The sequence below is a fragment of the Chrysemys picta genome, chromosome 7 (assembly GCF_011386835.1).
Source record: "Chrysemys picta bellii isolate R12L10 chromosome 7, ASM1138683v2, whole genome shotgun sequence".
Taxonomy (NCBI): Eukaryota; Metazoa; Chordata; order Testudines; family Emydidae; genus Chrysemys; species Chrysemys picta.
In genome coordinates, this window is record NC_088797.1 from 10,480,828 (window position 1) to 10,500,154 (window position 19,327).

Genomic DNA, 19,327 nt, shown 5'->3' on the forward strand with positions numbered 1-19,327 from the left:
CATCAGCTGATTAACCAATTAACAAGGTGATCCAGCTCCTCCTCTGAGAAGAAGAGAGCCAGGAGGGGAGTGCGGGAAGGACAGACCAGAGAAGCCTATGAGAGATCTCCTTCCCCATGTCTGGGGGAAGATAAGCACTTGTAGAACACCCTGTAAATAAAGCACATGATGCTTTGGACCAACGGGGATAGTAAACTCCAAATTAGAGGGGACAGAGAATGCTGACAGTGGTGGCAGATGACAGAACAAGGAGCAATCGTCTCAAGTTGTAGTGGGGGAGGTCTAGGTTGGATATTAGGAAAAACTATTTCACGAGGAGGGTGGTGAAGCAATAGAATGGGTTACCTAGGGAGGATGGAATCTCCTTCCTTGGAGGTTTTTAGGCCCAGCTTGACAAAGCCCTGGGTAGGGTGATTTAGTGGGGGTTGGACTAGACGACCTCCTGAGGTCTCTTCCAACCCTAATCTTTTATGATTCTATGACAGACGCTCCATTTCTTTCTAAAGAAATGGAATCCAATTCCAGCCATCTCTGCTGATTGATTTACCACACTGCCACAGCTTCTAAGAGAGTTTAAGGTCGACTGTTTGAGACAGGTTTAGTTGAGAGCTATGGGAATTTCTGGTGCTGGTAGATGGAGCAGGAGACACGCTTTTAGGCTTGCAAAATTGAAAGCTTCTCGATGTGTAAGAAGATAAGCATAGAACCGGTTCAGCTCCTGTCTGTTAAAGTTATATTTTAAGTACCACATCCATTTGATTGATTTCTGATCTCTTTTGCCTACTACAGCTACCAGGCCTTGAGGTCAAGAGTCTTATCTCTCTCCCACACATGTGGTACCATCAAGTACCATGAAGAGAGCATGAATTACTAGTGAACTGACCTTCAAGCATTTGGTTGTGAAGGCAGTGTTGCCAGCTCTTATGATTATAGCAGGAGTATTGCAATATTTGAGGTTTCCCCATAAGGCCCCAACCCCTGGAGTCATGTGATGAGATGAGACTCTCAGCTTGCATTTAAAAAAAAGTTTCTAGCCCTCAGGGCTACAGAGAGAAGCTGGAAAACATGAAGCCTAAAGGCTCAGAACTGAGATGGCAAATAAAGATCAGTTGTTTTTTAAAGGGTTTATGACAATCTCACAGTTTCTGCAGGCCCAACTTGTGGTTTTTGAAGGCTTGGAGTTGACATTATTAATAATAATAATAATAATAATGTTTGGCACCTCTTAACTTCGTGTGTGAGAAATCTGTTAATGACTTGAGGAGTCTTAGTTGCAGGGTAAGAGGAGGCAGGGTGGGAAGTGGTTTATGGCTTTGCAATAAAGCTTTTAAGGTAGGAAAAAAACATTTCTTTAATAAAAGAGCAGCAGGGAACAGGGGACCTTGCCCAGCTTGTCAGCAGGGAGTCAGAACAGAGGGGGAAAAACCCACATTAAATACCAAACTCCAGCAACACTGGGAGTCAGGGAAAGCCGCTTGTATGGAGTGCATATCCTTGCCCACTTTGGGGATTTATTTTCAGTGCAGTGTGTCTCCATCCATACACAGCTTTTGCAGGGGATTGGAGGGTGGGGAGGGGAAAGGAGAAGTCAGCCTTTTTTAGTGTGCACGTGCTACCTCGTGGCATGTTTAGACTCTGCTTCTAATATAGATTCTGCATCGCTTCTTCCCACTTAAATGGCTTTAGAAGCAGTAGCATAGTTAACAGCCTTTAAGATCTTTCCTTTAGGATATGTGGTACATGCCAACTCTTCGGCACTGGGAAAGAGTCTTACATCTAAGCATGCATGATCGCCCTGTAAATAATGCATTCAGACAGACAAGGGATCCTGCCAGTCTCTCTATCATAGAACAGGCTTATCCGCTATGTCCCTTCTCGATTGACCTGACCCTCCCCTCCATCCTGCAATGATCAGAATCTTTTTAACATAACATACATAAGAGGTGTAGGCATTTTTAAAAGTGTGGTGCTAGACACTGGCTGTGTTCTGCTTATAACAGGGGTGGGAAAACTTTTTGGCCCAAGGGTCACACTGGGGTTGCAAAACTGTATGGAGGGCTGGGTAGGGAAGGCTTTACCTCCCCAAACAGCCTGGCCCCCGCCCCCTATTCAACTCCTCCCACTTCCCACCCCCTGACTGCCCCCCTCAGAATCTCCGACCCATCCAACCCCTCCTGCTTCTTGTCCCCTGTCCGCCCCCTCCCAGGACCCCCACCCTTAACTGCCCCCTGGGATCCCACCCCCATCTAACCTTGCTCCCTGTCCCCTGACTGCCCTGACCCCATCCACACCCCTGGCCCCGACAGGCCCCCCGGGACCTCACGCCTATCCAACCGCCCCTGTTCCCTGCCCCCTGACAGGCCCCCACCCACAGAACCTCCACCCCATCCAATCGCCCCTGCTCCCTGTCCCAACTGCCCCCCCGGGACCCTCCCAGCCCTTATCCAACCCCCCGGCCCACTTACCATGCCACTCAGAGCAGCATGTTTGGCTGCCATGCCGCCCGGGCGGAGCTAGACACACTGCCGCTCTGCTCGGCAGGAGCGCACAGTTCCTCCGCCCAGAGCGCTGCCCGCGTGGCGGTGTGACTGCAGGGGAGGGACCGGGGGCTAGCCTCCCCAGCCAGGAGCTCAGGAGCCGGGACAGATGTGGCCCGCGGGCCCTAGCTTGCCCACCTCTGGCTTATAAGATGTGGACTCAGCCACCCATGAGATCCTGTGAGTTTCCTCGTCAATATCACAAATTCCTAGGCTAACTCACTGTTGCCCACTGTATAAAAGTTACTCTCTTGTGTATTTACACACAGCTGTGACACTTCCTGGGGTACCCAGGGCTGAGAGCCACCTCACCATCAGCTTAGCACGGGGGGAGTCTTGTCTGTATGAGCGGCGGGTAATGGAGGCTGAACCTCCTCCAACCTCCGCTAATGCTCCTCGCTGCAGCCCTGGGGCTGCACCATGGCAGGGCTCCAAGTTCCTCTGGGCGGCTGGGGTTTGGGGCCGTGCCAGGCGCTGGCTGGACAGAGCAGGGGCAGGGCTTCAAGTGTGAAGCCTGGCAGGGGTCTCCGGTGGAAGGGGGCAGAGCTGAGGGGGAGGGGTGCACGCACCAGCCATGCTTGTCTGTGATCATAAGAACAGCCACAGTGGGGGCAGACCAATAGTCATCCAAGGCCTTGTCTACACTGGCACTTTACAGCGCTGAAACTTTCTCACTCAGGGGTGTGAAAAAAAAAACACACACCCCTGAGTGATGCAAGTTTCAGCTGTAAAGTGGCAGTGTAGACAGTGCTCCCCACAGTTTTATTTTTTTAAAACAGCTGGTGCCGCGACTACACAGCCACATTAAGGTGCCGCCGCAGCAGTGCTTTAATGTTGGTAGCGAAGACGTACCCTAAGTCCGTATCCTGGTCTTCCAACAGCGGCCAGTGCCCGCTGCCTCCCAGGGAACAAGCAGAGCAGGGCAATTCTCAAGTGACCCGTTCCCTGCCATCCAATCCTAGCGTCTGGCAATCAGAGGTTTAGAGACTGCCTGAGATTGGGGTTGCACTCCTGTCCATCTTGGCTAATCACCACTAAGGAGAAGATTTAGTCATGGGTATGTTTGGTAAAAGGCATGGACAGGTCAGGGGCAATAAATAAAAATTCACGGCCCATGACCTGTCTGTGATTTTTATCAAAAATAACTGACTAAATCTCTACTTCTGGGGCCCCGCTGCTCGGGGGGGGGGGGGGGGGGGGGGAGGGCTGCTCCAGTGCTGGGGGTTGATTGCACAACCCCCCCCCCCCACACACACACACACACACACCTGTCCCAGGGGACATCTCCACAAAGATCTCCTGGAGGTATTGTGAAAGCCTTTGCATCAGATTCCTGGGGAGAGCAGCCTTATTGCGTCCTCCATGGTAGCAAACTTTTCTGCGCCAGGCTAGCAGCAAGTACTCCGGGATCATTGCCTCGCAAAGCATGGCGGCATACGGCCCTGGTGCTTGCTGGCATTCACACAGCATGCGGTCTTTCTCTGTCTCCGAAATCCTCATCAGAGTGATATCACTCATGGTGACCTGCTTTGAATTAGGGGAATGTTAGTATTGGGACTGATTGCCTGTTCCTTTACATAACTGTAACTGGCCGTTTACAGCCACGGGGTGGAGGCGTGACAGGGGCAGCATGGAGGGATCTTTCCCGGGGACAGCCGCAAGGGGGGGTGGGACAGGGGCAGAGTTCATGCTGGCCGGATTGCCGGCAGCAGGAACTGGCCAACGCTAGGAGCATTGCTTGGAACGTGAAAGGAGGGCACTGCTATAAATTAAGCTTTAAGCAGCCAAAAGTCTACGTCTTACCATGTCCGCCTGCTAGCCAGCCCCACTTATGTGATCTGTACAGCAAGACCACAGGCACTCAATGGGAAGGCCGAAAATTCGACCTTGAACTGAGTGCACATGTGATAGGTGCTGTGCATGGTCTTGTTCACAGAGAAAGACTATATTCATTGTCCGCAAAACTGTATCTTTCTGAGGAATTCACTCCCTTTTTCCCATCCCACAGCTGCGAGTGTCTCCCGAGCTACCCCGGCATCCCCCTCCCAGAGGCTGGGGCAGATCAGGCGACGAAAAAGAAGGACACGGGACGAGATGTTCTCAGAACTTACGGGCTGCTCCCGAGCCGAGGCGGCTCAGCAGACCCAGTGGAGGGAGAACGTGTCGCAATACCAGCGAGCACACAGCGAACGGGAGGAGAGGTGGCGGCAGAAAGACCAGCAGGCGACACAAACGCTGCTTGGACTAATGAGGGAGCAAACGGACACGCTCCGGCGCCTTGTAGATGTTCTGCAGGTGTGCGGATGGCCTCCGGGTGCCCCCTAGGGCGCCGCTCCACCCGCCCCGGGACCACTGCTGCTTGGGTGGTCCCCAGGGCACCCCCAGGACTGCTGCTTGGGCCGTCCCCAGAGCTAGCCACACTGGCCCCTCGTCCAACGGTCCCCAGAGCCAACTACCTGGGGCCACTGCCCGGGCGGTCTGTGGCGCCAACCGCACCGTCTGCTGCTCACGCGCTCCCCATCATGCCCCATGCAGTACTCAATTTGCACATGACCAGCCAGAGAGAGAGAGAGAGAAGCATCTGCCCTCCCCACCCCACCCCAAATGTATGGATCACCTTTGGAGACCTGCCTTAACTCAGACTCCAGCCCTTATCTGACATTCTTTGGTAGATTAGTATGTAGATAGAAAACCAGGGGATCCCTACAACCTTTATGTACCTCTGTGCCCTCTGCCAGTGGCGTCAAGAGCCCATAACAAACGTTCATCGGCAGAAAAGTGCGAAGAGCCAGATTTCACGACCTTTACTGGCATTGAGTAGCATAGGTCCTGAGTTCGTGAGTGCTCCAAAGCTGGAGCGCCTATGGAAAAAAGTTAGCAGGTGCTTAGCACCTACCAGCAGCCAAGCTCCCCCCTCCCCCAGCGCCTCCTGCCTGCAGGCGGCCCTGCTGATCAACTTCTCCTCCTCCCTCCCAGTGCCTCCTGCACACCGCCAAACAGCTGTTCAGTGGCATGCAGGAGGTGCTGGGAGGGAGGAGGAGCAGGAATGGGGCATGCTCGGGAGAGGAGGGGACTTGGAGGAAGGGGTGGAGTGGGGGCAGGCCTGGGGCAGAGGGTTGAGCACCCCCCGGGGAAAGAGGAAGTCAGTGTCTATGTTAAGTAGGACCCCACTTGACCAATAGTCCGACTGATTAAAGGGAGACAATCCCACAGCTAGTCAACTTGAGCAAGGGCAGCAGAAACTGTGGGTAATTTTAATCAAGGCCTGCTGTGGGCAAAGGGGAGGAATGGCTTCCCTACACGGAAGAGTATTCCCTGCTCTTGCAAGTTACCAGCTTCAGCTAATGAGAAACTGCTGGGGAATATTTTGAAGTTTCTATTTAAAAGAGTTTATAATAAAGCTGCTCTACAGGAGATTGAGGAGTACCAGTGCTGGATCAACTGCTGTACAAGCATGAGGTGGAATCCTGGGTCCACGGAAGTCACTAGCGGAACTTCCATTGGCTTTGAACGAAGCCAGGAATTGAACCTTGCTTTCTACCTAGCAGAACGGACTTTCACATAAAACCCATGCGTAATAGAGAAAGACAGATCTCTGTAGACGAACACATATCACAGTGATCCACCAAAGGGGGTTCTTCAAAGGCTGTGGACTAGGACTCCACACCCTTTTCCAGAGGAGGCAAAGTCTTGCGGCGCTGCAGGACTACACACTACATGAGAAGAAGGGAGTGTAAATTCCTGCAGCCTTGGGGCAGCAGTAACTCGCCTGCCTGCCAACGAGCTACACAGGTTGTGTGCGTTAGTTTACTCCAGTGACTAATAAAACACGTTATGCTTAATGTAACATAGCGACCTCTGGCTCCTAGAGAGAGTACAAGTGGTCTGAAAAATGGTAGTGTTGTGGTTAATTACAGTCTTTGTATTGCCCTGGTGCCCAGAGGGCTCACTCAGGCTCAGGGCCCTTTTGTGTTGAGGGCTGTATGATGACCCCTGCCCCCTCCCCCTGCAAAAAACATGGTTTCTGCTTTAGAGAGCTTACAGTCCAATTTAAAACAAGACGCTCCACGTACACCCCCCCCGTAATGGACTTTTACAGATTCGGACACAAATACTTTTTTTTAAATGGACGTAACAGGGCTTGCTCAGACTGTTGCCAGTTTGCAGTACAATGCAGTCACACTACCACAGAATTGGTATCACCCCCAAACGCTTGTATTTTACTGAAACAGAGAAGTAAAGCTAACTCAGGTCCCCACCCCCGAGCCCATTGATAGCAGTGTGGGAGTTCTTTTGCTGACTTGAAATGGCTTTGGATTAGGCCCTACAAAACAGGAGCAAGTTTTCATAGACATTTCATAGAAATAGAATATTTCATAGAATCTCAGGGTTGGAAGGCACCTCAGGAGATCATCTAGTCCAACCCCCTGCTCAAAGCAGGACCAATCCCCAATTAAATCATCCGGCTTTCACCGGACTGATGTAATCTGTCACCATTTTAAAAAATTCAATGATAGGACAGCAGTGGAAATGATAGGGTAACAGGAACTCTGTAGGACAAGCACCTGCTTGTAGCATGTTCAGTCTGTTCAAGGTACTATATGAAAATGGGTGTGTGCCCCCCCCATGTTTCCTAGCGAGGCATTCCTAATGTACTCGGATATTCTGAAATGAAACGCCTCACGTGTGAGCATGTGTCAGCCCCACACTTACCTGCACCCTGAGCTATGCTGGTTGGGTGTTTTAAACACATCAATGGAAGACCATCCCACACACTGGATCTTAGCACTGCTAGTCTCTCAGACACTAGAGGTCCTGGACTGTTATGCACTTTTCCAAGTAAGCAATTTGCACCTAATGTTTTCCTCTCTGAACATTTCCTTTTGAGTGAATCTGAGGGCCCACGAAAGATGCAAAGCAGACAATACAGAAGACTGAACTCAAACCCAGAAAAGAGGTAGGACGCCATTAGATACCATTGTGAGAGCTGCCCTAGAGTAGGCAGCAAGCGTGGCAGCAGGGTATACTTTCCCCACGCTGTCCCAGCAGGCCTGTGCAGAGGGAGCAGTTTGCTCTCCATGCTCATTCTCCTTGCTCAATCTGCAGTGATGGGCAGGGCAATCATTGTGTGTTTGGGGTTAAGCCACGTCTACACTCAGAACCCCCTTGCAAACCTGTTATCCGAGTAGTTCAGTTGACTTCATTGTGACCACTCAGAGTGGTGACAATGAAGCTAAGTATGTGAATATGTGTTTGCAGGATAGGGGCCAAAGACATGTGTGATGTAACAGTACATTCCCAGAAAGGAAATAGTGTGTCTAAAATTGATTCATGTAAATTCTTGACAGAACAAGGAGTAATGGTCTCAAGTTGCAGTGGGGAGGTTTAGGTTGGATATTAGGAAAAACATTTTCACTAGGAGGGTGGTGAAGCACTGGATGGGTTACCTAGGGAGGTGGTGGAATCTCCTTCCTTAGAGGTTTTTAAGGTCGGGCTTGACAAAGCTCTGGCTGGGATGATTTAGTTGGTATTGGTCCTGCTTTGAGCAGGGGGTTGGACTAGATGACCTCCTGAGGTTGCTTCCAACCCTGATATTCTATGAAGTAGAGTCCCACCAGCTACGTTGCTCAGGGATGTGAAAAATCCATACCCCTGGTCAGCTTAACTAAGCTGCTCTAACCCCCAGTGCAGACAGCACTAAGTCAACAGAAGAATTCTGCAGCTGACCTAGCTACGGCCTCTCGGGGAGGTGGATTTACTACAGCCATGGGAGAACCCCTCCCGTGGCTGTCGCGAGTGGCTAGTGCTATAGCGGCTCAACTGCAGCTGTAGTGTTTCAAGTGTCGACAAACCCTTACCTAGTTCAAAGTTAAGACCCTAAGAGAAAACAAGAGCCAAGCAGGGAGAGAAATTATGAACTGTACAAACAGAGGGGATCTCATTGAGGAAGCATCAGGGGTGATGGGTAACATGTTGTGCCCTGCGTATCAGCAAGTGGGTGTGATTTATACCCTGGGTGATGGGGATGCAGGAGAGGATGCAAGAGGTTAAAAAAGTAGCCCCTGCACACTCACTCTAGCTTACATATTAGCTTTCCATTCACTTACGATGGAAGATACCATCAACCTAAACTCACACCCTCTGACCAACATAGAACTTCCTCAACCTTACACGTCATCTCAGAGTTTAATGTCAGCCATGGCTAGAAATTAAAAACAAAATGTTTCCTTTTTAGGTCTTTTGAAAAGACTCTCTAGCTTTTGATTCTTAGTTGAGCAGGGTGATTAATGGATTGCTTGGCAATTTTGAAAAAAAAAAAGTTTGAAAATACATTTTGGGGGAGTCAGACCAAAATCAAGTTTTCAGTGAATTGGGACAAAGTTAAACACTTTTGAATGTTTGAAACAATTTCTAGTTTAATAAATTAAAGAAAAAACTTTTAAACAAAAATGTTTCAATTATTTTCCAGATTTTTTTTCCCCCCTGAAATGAATTGAGAAATTTTTCATCTCAAAAAAGTTTTAGCCAAAAAATTTCATTCTTCTCTAGTCAGAGCCTTTATGGCACTTTTCTGCTTTGAATGTAACAAATATCAATACAGGGTATTAACCTGCAAGGTCCTCAACGCTTGCAGGGGCAAATCTAGAGACCATATATGAAGGCAGTGTTTCCCAAATGGTGGATCCTGACCCACTTGTGGGTCACAGGAAGGGCCACAGGGGGGGAGGGATAGCTCAGTGGTTTGAGCATTGGCCTCCTAAACCCAGCATTGAGAGTTCAATCCTTGAGGGAGCCATTTGGGGATTGGTCCTGCTTTGAACAGGGGGTTGGACTAGATGACCTCTTGAGGTCCCTTCCAACCCTGATATTCTAGGATTCTACATGGGCTGCAGGCCTGTTCTAGATGGATAGCGGGCCCAGTGTTGTATATAGATCAACATATAATGATGGATCACAAAAACAATGCAGTTGGTGGGTTACCTTAATAAAAAGTTTGGTAAACAACTGCATTAAGGCCATTGCTATGGAGTTTGCTGCTACTTATCCAGCTTCAGTTAAAGTCAGAGCCTCAACTAGCCTCAGTGCAGGACTCCTTAACAACTTTGTGGAGAACAGAAGAACTAAATTTCTTAGACAATTTTGTCTGAATGGATCAGGAACAGTGTCTACTTTAATTAATGATCCATTTCTATTAACTTATAGGGGCTTCTTTCAAGTAAAAGAATGAGTTAATTTTCATAGCAAAGGATTAATGAAAGTTTTTGCATCTCTCTCAGGGTTAAATGAAAGTAAAGAATGACTAATATCCATCAACTCCAGTGTTATTGTCAGGGCTTCTATCAAGTGCTTGGAAAAAGCGTTTAAAGCAGAAAGCTCAGATTGTATCTTTTCACTGGATACGGAATAAAAAGCACTCCATTCAAAGTAACCTGGTCAGACATACCACAAGTGTTCTTTGCTCCGTAATTGCTACGCAAAGGGATTTGTAATGGAATGGAGATTTGTCCCATATAATGTTTATTGTATTAAAGTTTTAATAAAATCAACTGAGTCTCTTTCTAAGCATAGGTAAATCATTTGGGAAAATAGCACAAATTTCTTTTAAAAGATATTTTACAATAAGTCTCAAAACAAAAAAACTCATTGTGTTTCACAATACAGCTCGTGACAGAGACAGAATCTTACTCCTATGCCATATGGCGTCTTATTTCAGTGCAATTTAAAATGTTCACTATAGCCATCTTAGTTGGACATCTTAGATACCTCTCTTCATTGTCTTCCCTCACAACTAAGTGTTTTTTCCTTGGTGCCTCTTCATCTATAGTCTTTTTAAAAAAACTCACTTTCCACTACATCCCACCTGATCCACACCTAGGTCATCTCATCTGGAATATTTAACCCTGATCCATCTCCATCCCACATTCCTGGCATTTCACGGCTCTTCATTCCACTCTACTCAAGATGCCTCTGCTAAAAATCTCATCTTCTTCCACTGTCCTGCCCCACCCCTTCCAGAACTCCTCTGGTGGCTTCTCTCTCCTTCTACATCAAGAGATGTCGCCTCCTTCCCAAAGTCCATTTTTCTAATGGTTGGGGTGGGGGACCTGTTGTGCTGATCTCATCAAACATTTCTCCACAGCTTATCTATGAACCATTGTTCTACAAAATGTATTTATCTGAAAGATTCTAAGGTCTTTGGCACAGGGACAATGCAAAAAACACCCACCAACCCACAGGTACCAGGTACACTGAGTTCAGCAAAGTAAGGGGGGGGGGGGAAATCAATAATCCAGATAGCTGCAAACAAGAAAGGAAACAGCAAGTGACCATGCAGGGGCTGTTTTAGAGATTCAACATTAGCTCAAAAAGCCAGCACATCTGCATTTCATTAGGCAGCAGGAGAGATGATCTCTGAACAGTATCCCTGTAACTGGGTTAGCTGCCTCCTGAGTGCCCTCTCACAGCCAAAGGTGGCACTGCAGCACCCTGCCTTGATTTCCTCTCTTGGGATCCTGAAACTGTACACACAAGAGGCTTCCATGAGTCCAACAGCCACTTCTTGGAGTGTTTTTGTTAACAAAAGTCCAAAATTAATATAAAGTCTAACTCAAATTGGGCATAGCCCCTCCTCTCTGAGGTGTTCTCTCCTTGCTCTCAGAACAGCTGGAAAAGATACAAGGCTCAGCCTGCCTTCAAGACAAAAAATAAACTTCCAGCCAGGGCTTTCTACCCAACCACAACTCCCAGGTGTCCCAGATGGAGTCTTCCTTCCTCATGGACAACTGCAGGAGACTCTTCCATCCAGGAGCTTCATTTTGCAGTTCCCAGCTATCCACAGGCCTCTATTTTTCTTAGAACCCTCTCCCCAAAGAGGCCTGTTTTAGTCACATGACAGGGTCATGGGACTTAATTCATGCTCTCCACCTTGGGAGGTAAATCTGCTGTGACAGAGTGGGCTGAAGGGACAGCCAACCTGTGGACAGCAGTTAAGCATATATGCAGAGAGGTGAAATTCACTCTAGTGTGGCGAGACCCCGTAGCTCTGAGTTCTCCAGACGCAAGGAGGAGGGCAGCCTCCCCGGAGGAAGGAGCTGAGGGGGTTGGCTCACAGAAAGGGCTAACTGGAGCCATGTGCTTGTAGATCTAGTGACTCTGAGTGTGTAGAGACTTTGTAGGATCAGGGTGAGAGCAACTGGGCAAACTCATACAGTCAGAGCCAGAAACTCAACCCAGCTTTCATGAGCCTTAACCACGAGTCTGGCCTGCCTCTCTTGACCTAGCTGCTGCTTGTTCATGTTGTATGGAATGCATCTTACAAGCAAGACTATATTAAGCTATTCAATTCTTTTTGAAATGTGCACATCAAATGTTCCTGTCATAAAACATACAGGGATATTCAACACAGTGGAGCTAACGCAGTTGTTCGAACCTTAACTTTCAGGCTGTTTTTTATTTTATTTTAACTGCTCAGTCTTAATGCTACATTAACAGAGTGATTTTTTTTTCCAGTTGACACAATTAAGCTTCTCCGCAGTCGTTCAGGATAAAGGTGCATTAGAGATCAAAGTCTGGCAGCTAAGTTTTTCTTTGTCAGCTGGAAGAACACAAACAGAAAACTGTGCAAGTGTAGATTCATTTACAGAAACCACATTTAAGGTGAAAAAATCCTTTTAGCTTCAATAACTAGATTCTTAACAGATGTTGCAATCAAATACTGGTGTACCCTTTTCCAACTAAAAGCCCTGTGCTACACAGTACACTGTAGCATAGCTGTATTTAATCACCACACTTTTCTCTCATAATACACATCTCTAAAATGTTTGAGTCCTAGGGAAAAAAAATACAGAACTGATTTCATTTATAATACATTTAAAGGCAACTTTGAACCAGAAGTTGTTAAGAGTGGGCTTGTCATAAAAGCTCCTAACTACAGCTTTTTCAAATCCTTCTTTGCCTCCCCATGGGCCCAGCTCTGGAAGTTGGAGTCAAAGAGCGCAGGCTCACAGCAGAACATCATCCCCCATTAAATATGTAGCCAGAGGGCTGACTGGAGGAGTTGTCCATAGAGAAGGGAAAGAAGCAGTAATAAGGACAAGTTTCTGTATGAGTTGTGTCGAAATAAACATGTCACATCTCCTGTAAATAAGTACAGGTCTCTAGACCGGCAAGTCCAGGAGAAGAAAAGTTGACACGACAAGTAGTGGGCAATACGTAATGATATATTTTTGCCCATGGTTAGAGATGAATAATTGGTCTGAAGAAGTCATTTCAGATTAATATTATAGGAAGCTGGTTTAATCTCAGCATCCATGTATTATGAGTGATGAATTCCCAGTCAACTTGTCAAATACTAAATAATTAAATATCCCAGATTCTGATTCTCTGCCATGATGCTGCTTTCAGGTTTATTCAGTGCAAGACAGAGGCCTTAAAAAACAGAGGAATTCAGCTACATGGCATACGGAGAACACTGCTGCATAGGAAGCTTCAAGCTATGAGCAACAGACACAAAGATAACCAAGATCATCGCTGCATAGTTTCCAGGCCTTGATATTGGGGGTGGGTTGGGAAGAGCTGGACCTTTGCTATTCTTGCCTATATGTAGGTACTGGTAGAAGAGCCCTAGCAGATACAATGGTTGCACAGCCTGACAAGCAATCTCAGACTGCAAAGTATCAGCGAGGGTGGAAATATATTTTTAAGCCTATCCGTGCCTACTCCATCGTGAAGAGACCTGGATTTGTTCCAACCGTCTCTGTTGGCATGAAGCAGCACCCAAGGCTGCTCTTCTCTAACTAAGAGAGAGGCAGCTGTGGTGCAAAAAGTTGAGTTATACCTCCATATATACAGATCCCTTCCCTTGGTTTCTCTAGTTAATTCTGTCTCTTGTTGCCACCTAGGAAGTCAAGTAGTAGATTTCAGCAGTTTACAGACCTGATTCTGAGAAGAGAGGCAAATGTGCAGCTCCTAAGGACATCAGACTAGGTTGTGTTTTGTGAGAAGTCTAATCCAGCTTTGAAGAAACCCCTAACATGCTGTGGTTGGACGGTGGGACCATTGGTACAGTCCTGAGACTTAGGGCTTCTCTTTGAGTTTGTGATGGATTTCATTTCATGACTGGCAGACAATAAGCTGTTCCAGTTTGCATAAATCCTGGTGCCAGCTGATTTTTATAGTCTAACTGATCACCAAGGCCTGGTCTACATTCTAGCTTTACATTGGTATTGCTACATTGCTCAGGAGTGTGAAAAATCCACACCCAAGAGATGTAGCTATACCATCCTAACCCCCAGTGCAGACAGCACTAGGTCGACTGAAGAATTCTTCCATCAGCCTAGCTACTGCTCCCTGGGAGATGATTACCTATGCTGACAGGAGATTCCCTTCTGTCAGGGTAGGTAGTGTCGACACTGTAGCTTTTTATGGATACAAAAGCCCTAAGTCCTCCCATAATAGGCTATAGTTGTAGGGAGTCAGAGAGTTCTTCATAAAGCCAACCTCGGGAGGGGTTGTAGCCTTGCCAAATATTGCACAGCGCCAAGTATGTTAGAATATTTGTTGACTGGTCCCAGAGACAGTGCACAGATCCTGATGGAGAGGAATAGTTAAATGAAGAGAATATGCCTCTAGAGAGGCACCACGGGCCTCCAGAAAGATAAAAGTCCATTTCTCCTGTGCTGTATTTCTTCCAATCTGCAATGGCTCTGATGCATGAGAATGAAGACTCCAACCTTGGTAACATCCAGAAAGGATTAGGACAAGATAGGGTCTTAATCTTTAGCAGAAAAGGAACCTTGAGACACTAGCAATCACCAGAGTGCAAGAATCCTTACCAACATTAATATATTTATCCTCACACCCCCATGTGAGGTTAGGAAGTACTATTAACCCCATTTTACAGATGGGAACAGAGGCAGAGAGAGCGATTAAGTCACCCCACAGCAACACAAAAGCGCATGGGGAAGTCAAGAATTGAACCCAGATTTTCTGAGATTGCAGTCTAGTTTTCCCCCCTTCCTCTTTGCCACACATCCAGGTTCTTCCTCATGAGAGTCAAATTTTAGAGGTCCTGTCTGGCTTTATGATTATCTAGTCTGACCTTCTTCATAAAACGGGCCATAGTATTTCACCAAGTGCTTCCTGCATCAAGCCCGTAACTTCTGGGTGAGCTACAGCATAAGCTTTTAGAAAGACATCCAGTTTTGATTCAAAGACCTCAAGTGATGGGGAATCCATCACGTTCCTAGGCAGAGTAGCCATTGGAACCGTTACTTCTGCATTACAAATCTGCACTTTATTTCTAGCCTGAATTGGATCCCATTATGCCTTTGCTAGATTAGAGAGCTATTGGGAATCTTCTCCCCATGTAGGTACATAAACACCATGATCAAGTTACATCTTAACCTTCTCTTGGATAAATTCAACAGACTGATTGTCTCTAGTCTCACTGTAGGGCAGGTTTTCCAGACCTCAGTTCATTCAAGCTGCTCTTGTCCGAGCTCTTTCCAATTTATCAGCTCTCTTATTAAAAGTATGGACATCAGAATCGAACACAGTATTCCAGTAACGGTTTCATTAAATCGTATGGTAACAGCAGGTTAGCAGCTGCTAAAGAGCAAGTTGCTGGTGTCACACAATTTGGTTAGGCTCGGTGAGCATAATCTGGCACAGAGAATATAATGCAGTGTAACCCTGACTTCCTGCACATTATACTGCTCAGTCCATTTACTATATGTATTATAGTCGCACCTAGAGATCAGGATCCCACAGTGCTAGGCACTGTACAAACACAGAATCAGGAACAGTCTCCATCCCCCAGAGCTTACAATCTAAGTAGATACAGCAGCGTCGGCGGACAGGGGAAGGGGTATAACATAAGCAGAACAAACAACATGGTTTGCAAACCAGCTTCAATGGCCTGAGCTCTGTGCCAGATTCTGCTACTCTTCTGCTCACCAAGCCTAACCAAACCAAGTGATCACCAGCAATTTGAACTAGAGCTCTCTAGCAATTGCTAATATATTATTTCTACTGGATATGAAAGTAAGTGAGCAGTAATTGTGCTAGTACTTTAAGATGCAGGTTAACAGTAACTAATGAGATATTTGTTTCAGCTATCTTCCCACACCCTCGCTCCACCAACGGCTTCTTCCATTTTTAAAGGAGACCTTCACAACACCATCAGATTTTTCTTCATATTGAGTTATGTCACAGCATAGGGAGGTTAAACTGCATTTTTAAGCAGCATCATTGCAATAGATGAGAAGGCAGGAAAATGTGTCATTTGAGATCTTCCATCACTCCTTGCCCAGCAGTGAATATTTTTGGTACAATGCCAGGAGTGTCATGAGTGGATGTCAAATTCGGAACATGGTTTTATAGACTTGTTGGAACCACAGGTACATTAGAATGAGTACATAAAAAAAAGGATAATTTCTTTTATTTTATCTGAGGATGATTTGAGGTAGAATCTCTTCCTAAGGTTCAACCACTTTCTCCTTTGAAAATGCTATCCATCGTCAGTACTCTGTTTACAATAAGTAGATTTCTACAACAAAACCTAGACCAGAGATATAAAAACAAGCATATGGGACTATCCTGAATGAATTGTAGGATTGTCACTCGTCTTATGTTCAGCACATTCCTTGACACTAACTCAGCACCATAACACCACACAAAAAACATTCCAACTCCACTTTTCCACCTCTTAATGAAATGGCTTACCAGCTGTAGAAGGTATGTTAGACCGCCTAAGACTGAGGGTACATCTATACTTACCGCCGGGTCCGGCGGTAAGCAATCGATCTTCTGGGATCGATTTATCGCATCTTATCTAGACTCAATAAATCGATCCCGGAAGTGCTCGCCGTCGACACCGGTACTCCTGCTCTGCGAGAGGAGTACGCGGAGTTGACGGGGGAGCCTGCCTGCCGCGTCTGGACCCGTGGTAAGTTCGAACTAAGATACTTCGACTTCAGCTACGTTATTCACGTAGCTGAAGTTGCGTATCTTAGTTCGAAGTGGGGGGTTAGTGTGGACCAGCCCTGAGCTACTGTTGTGCCAGCAAACTAGGATATTTATAGAAAAGTTGAGCCAAGTTTTACTTTCATTTGCACTGGTACCAAAAAAAGGAGTTTGATTCCTCCAGTGATGTTAGCCTGGTGTAAGCGAGAGAAGAATCTGACCCAATAGCTACAAAAGCAGGAGCTATCAACTGGGAAGAAGAAAGGATTCATGTCATTGTCAGGATAGTAGCAGTTATAAGTTTATGCTCAAAGAGATCATGCCAAAGACTGTTTTGAGCTAAGTATTAGACGGGTACAGTGCTGAGGATTTTGTAATCCATTTCTTCCCGCCTTCTGTATGAAGCACTGGCATTAAGTACATTTGTTTATACTTTTAAAGAACATTTCATGGGGGGGGGGGAGGGCATGAGGAGAAAAGTTCTTTTCCATGCTAATGCTGCCAACCACCATTAATGAGCTTTGGCTGGCTTGCAAGGAGTTTTGACAGGCCTGTTGAACTAGTGCCAAGAAGAGATGAATGTTTGGCTTAGAACAGCACAATGCCCTGTTTGTTTCATTGTTACATTGGAAGCGTGAGCAGACTAATGGGATGGGATGTAGAAACGTACAACTGAAAAATGACTGAAAATAGAATGTGTGTCAGTAGTGGCTATTGGAAGATTGTCTCTGTGGTCGTGGAAGGAACCTTTCTGATAAACTAAAACAAAAAACAAAAAAAACGGGTGTGTGTTTGGGGAAGCGATTATGTAGTTGTAAACCTAGATCTGAGGAATTGCACTCTGCATTGGCTAGACCTTATTTGCGTCTCAAGATTTACCTATAGCTCTATCAGCAGCTATACTAAAACCCTGTTTTCTACAGTGCATGTTCTTGCAAAGAACGGTTATGCAAAACATATAGGAGTCTGAGCTCATGTCTGCTCTCAGGTATGTCCCCATATTCCTGTGATGTCAGTGAAAGGGAACCCCTGTATCTGAAGGTAGAATGCCAGAACTGCCATATCAGATCAGAGGGCCATCTCCTCCAGTATCCTGATGCTTCAGAGGAAGCTATAAGAATCCCAAAGTGAGTCATGGGATATAAACTGCCTACAGGGAAAGTATTTCTTATTTTTCCTCAGACGTTACCTTATACCCTGAGGACCCTTTATGTTAAATATAGGTTATTCCCTCTAAGCAGACTGATGTAGATTCATCCTTACACTGAGCCACGTTGTCCCCTTCCAGTGGAAAGCCGCTCATGGGATAAGTTCAACTGGGAATTCTGCTTGGCTTACCTGAAGTTTTCCCCTGCGTTGTTCTGCCTAGGAGTGACCAAACTGCCAGCCCATGCAGTGGACAGGGAGCTTAGCTTTCTACATGGATGGACAGCCTGAGAACCAAGGGGAAATATGGTAAGTCTTGGGGCAACTGTTGCCACCCTGTGCCACTACATTGCTACTGAACCTCTTCCTCACCCCAATGCTGCACCTCTGTCAGGAAATACAGTAAAACTTGGGGTATCAGTGGAGACCCCTGACTCCACACGACCACCTGGACACCTTCTCACCCCCGACAGTACCGCTCTCTCAGGAGCCATTCTGTTGTGCAGTGCCACTGTGGGCTGCCTCCCCCACACCAGTTTCTGGCACCTCCATGGCTAAAGCTCTTACCGGGCTTTCAGAGATCTGTGATTAGAATCACAAAGTGCGGCAACTTGTCTGCTATAGATGAAGGGTGGTGTGGTTAAGGCACTGGACTGGGACTGAGGAAATCTAGGCTCCATTCTCTGCTCTGCTGTAGATCTCCGAGGCAAATCACTTAAGCCCCACATCTTACCAAGACATGCTTAGCTTTCAGCATGTGACTTCAGCGAGCCTGCTCATGCGTTTGAAATTAAAGCACCTACTTAAATCTTTGCAGGATCAGGGCCTTGCTCTCTCGCTGCTTCAGCTCCCCATCTGTAAAATGGGGATAATACTTCCTTTCTTCCATCCTCTCCTCTGCATACATCAATAATTCGCTCTTTGGGACTGGGATTGTCAGTCTATTACTTTATGTACAGCACCAAACACAATGCTGTTTCTCCTCACCCCCGCAAAAAATCAGCTGAGGACTCTTGGTCCTACTGTAACATAACTCATTATCTAACGTAAATTTATAGGCCAAGCATTGAATCTTCTTCATCACCAGTCTAAAAATGCTTTAATTTGGAATTGCTCAGTAAAGAAAAAATCAATCAGTAATCGGGAGACTGTAGAGAAATATTGGGCCAGAATTACAGAAGTATTTAGGAGCCTAATGATGCAAATAGGTGCCTCATGTGGTTTAGAAAAGTCCCATGACATAGAATGGGAGTTAACTGCCTAATCGGTTATATGCCACCATGTGCCGATATGCAACTTTAGGCTCCTAAATACCTTTGCAACCACAGACCTGATTTACAAAGTGCATTTTTTAATGTACAAGATACCTGGGTTTACCTACCCTCCAAAAATAATTGGATTGCATCTAAAAACCAGCAGTACATAAAGGAGTACTCAACTTCTCTATTATATAGTGTCTCATTTTTATATATTATCAATGCATTGAAACGTATCTGTTTAGCTAAGGTAGATGTACTGTCAGTTGAAAAGACAAACCATGAACATTTATTTAGATTCCTGGCACATTAGTATCAAGCTTAAAGTTCATCATATAATCACATAAAATAGCTAGTCCTGCTCTACCGAGACTATGTATAACCATTTAGTTATAGCTATATATTCTGCGGCTTGTATGTCAG

The 19,327-nt window shown here is 46.3% G+C and overlaps 1 long non-coding RNA gene across 3 annotated transcripts in view; it reads right to left on the reverse strand.

Annotated features, from left to right (window-relative positions):
• The window catches only part of LOC135972531 (uncharacterized), a 208,238-nt gene that overhangs the window by 177,759 nt on the left and 11,152 nt on the right, over window positions 1–19,327 (reverse strand). The window contains exon 2 of one of the 3 annotated variants that reach the window (XR_010589015.1): window positions 17,841–17,935. The exons of the other annotated variants lie outside the window; for them this stretch is intronic. This is a non-coding gene — a long non-coding RNA (uncharacterized LOC135972531). The remainder of the gene's footprint in view (window positions 1–17,840; window positions 17,936–19,327) is intronic. 3 annotated transcript variants of the gene reach the window in all.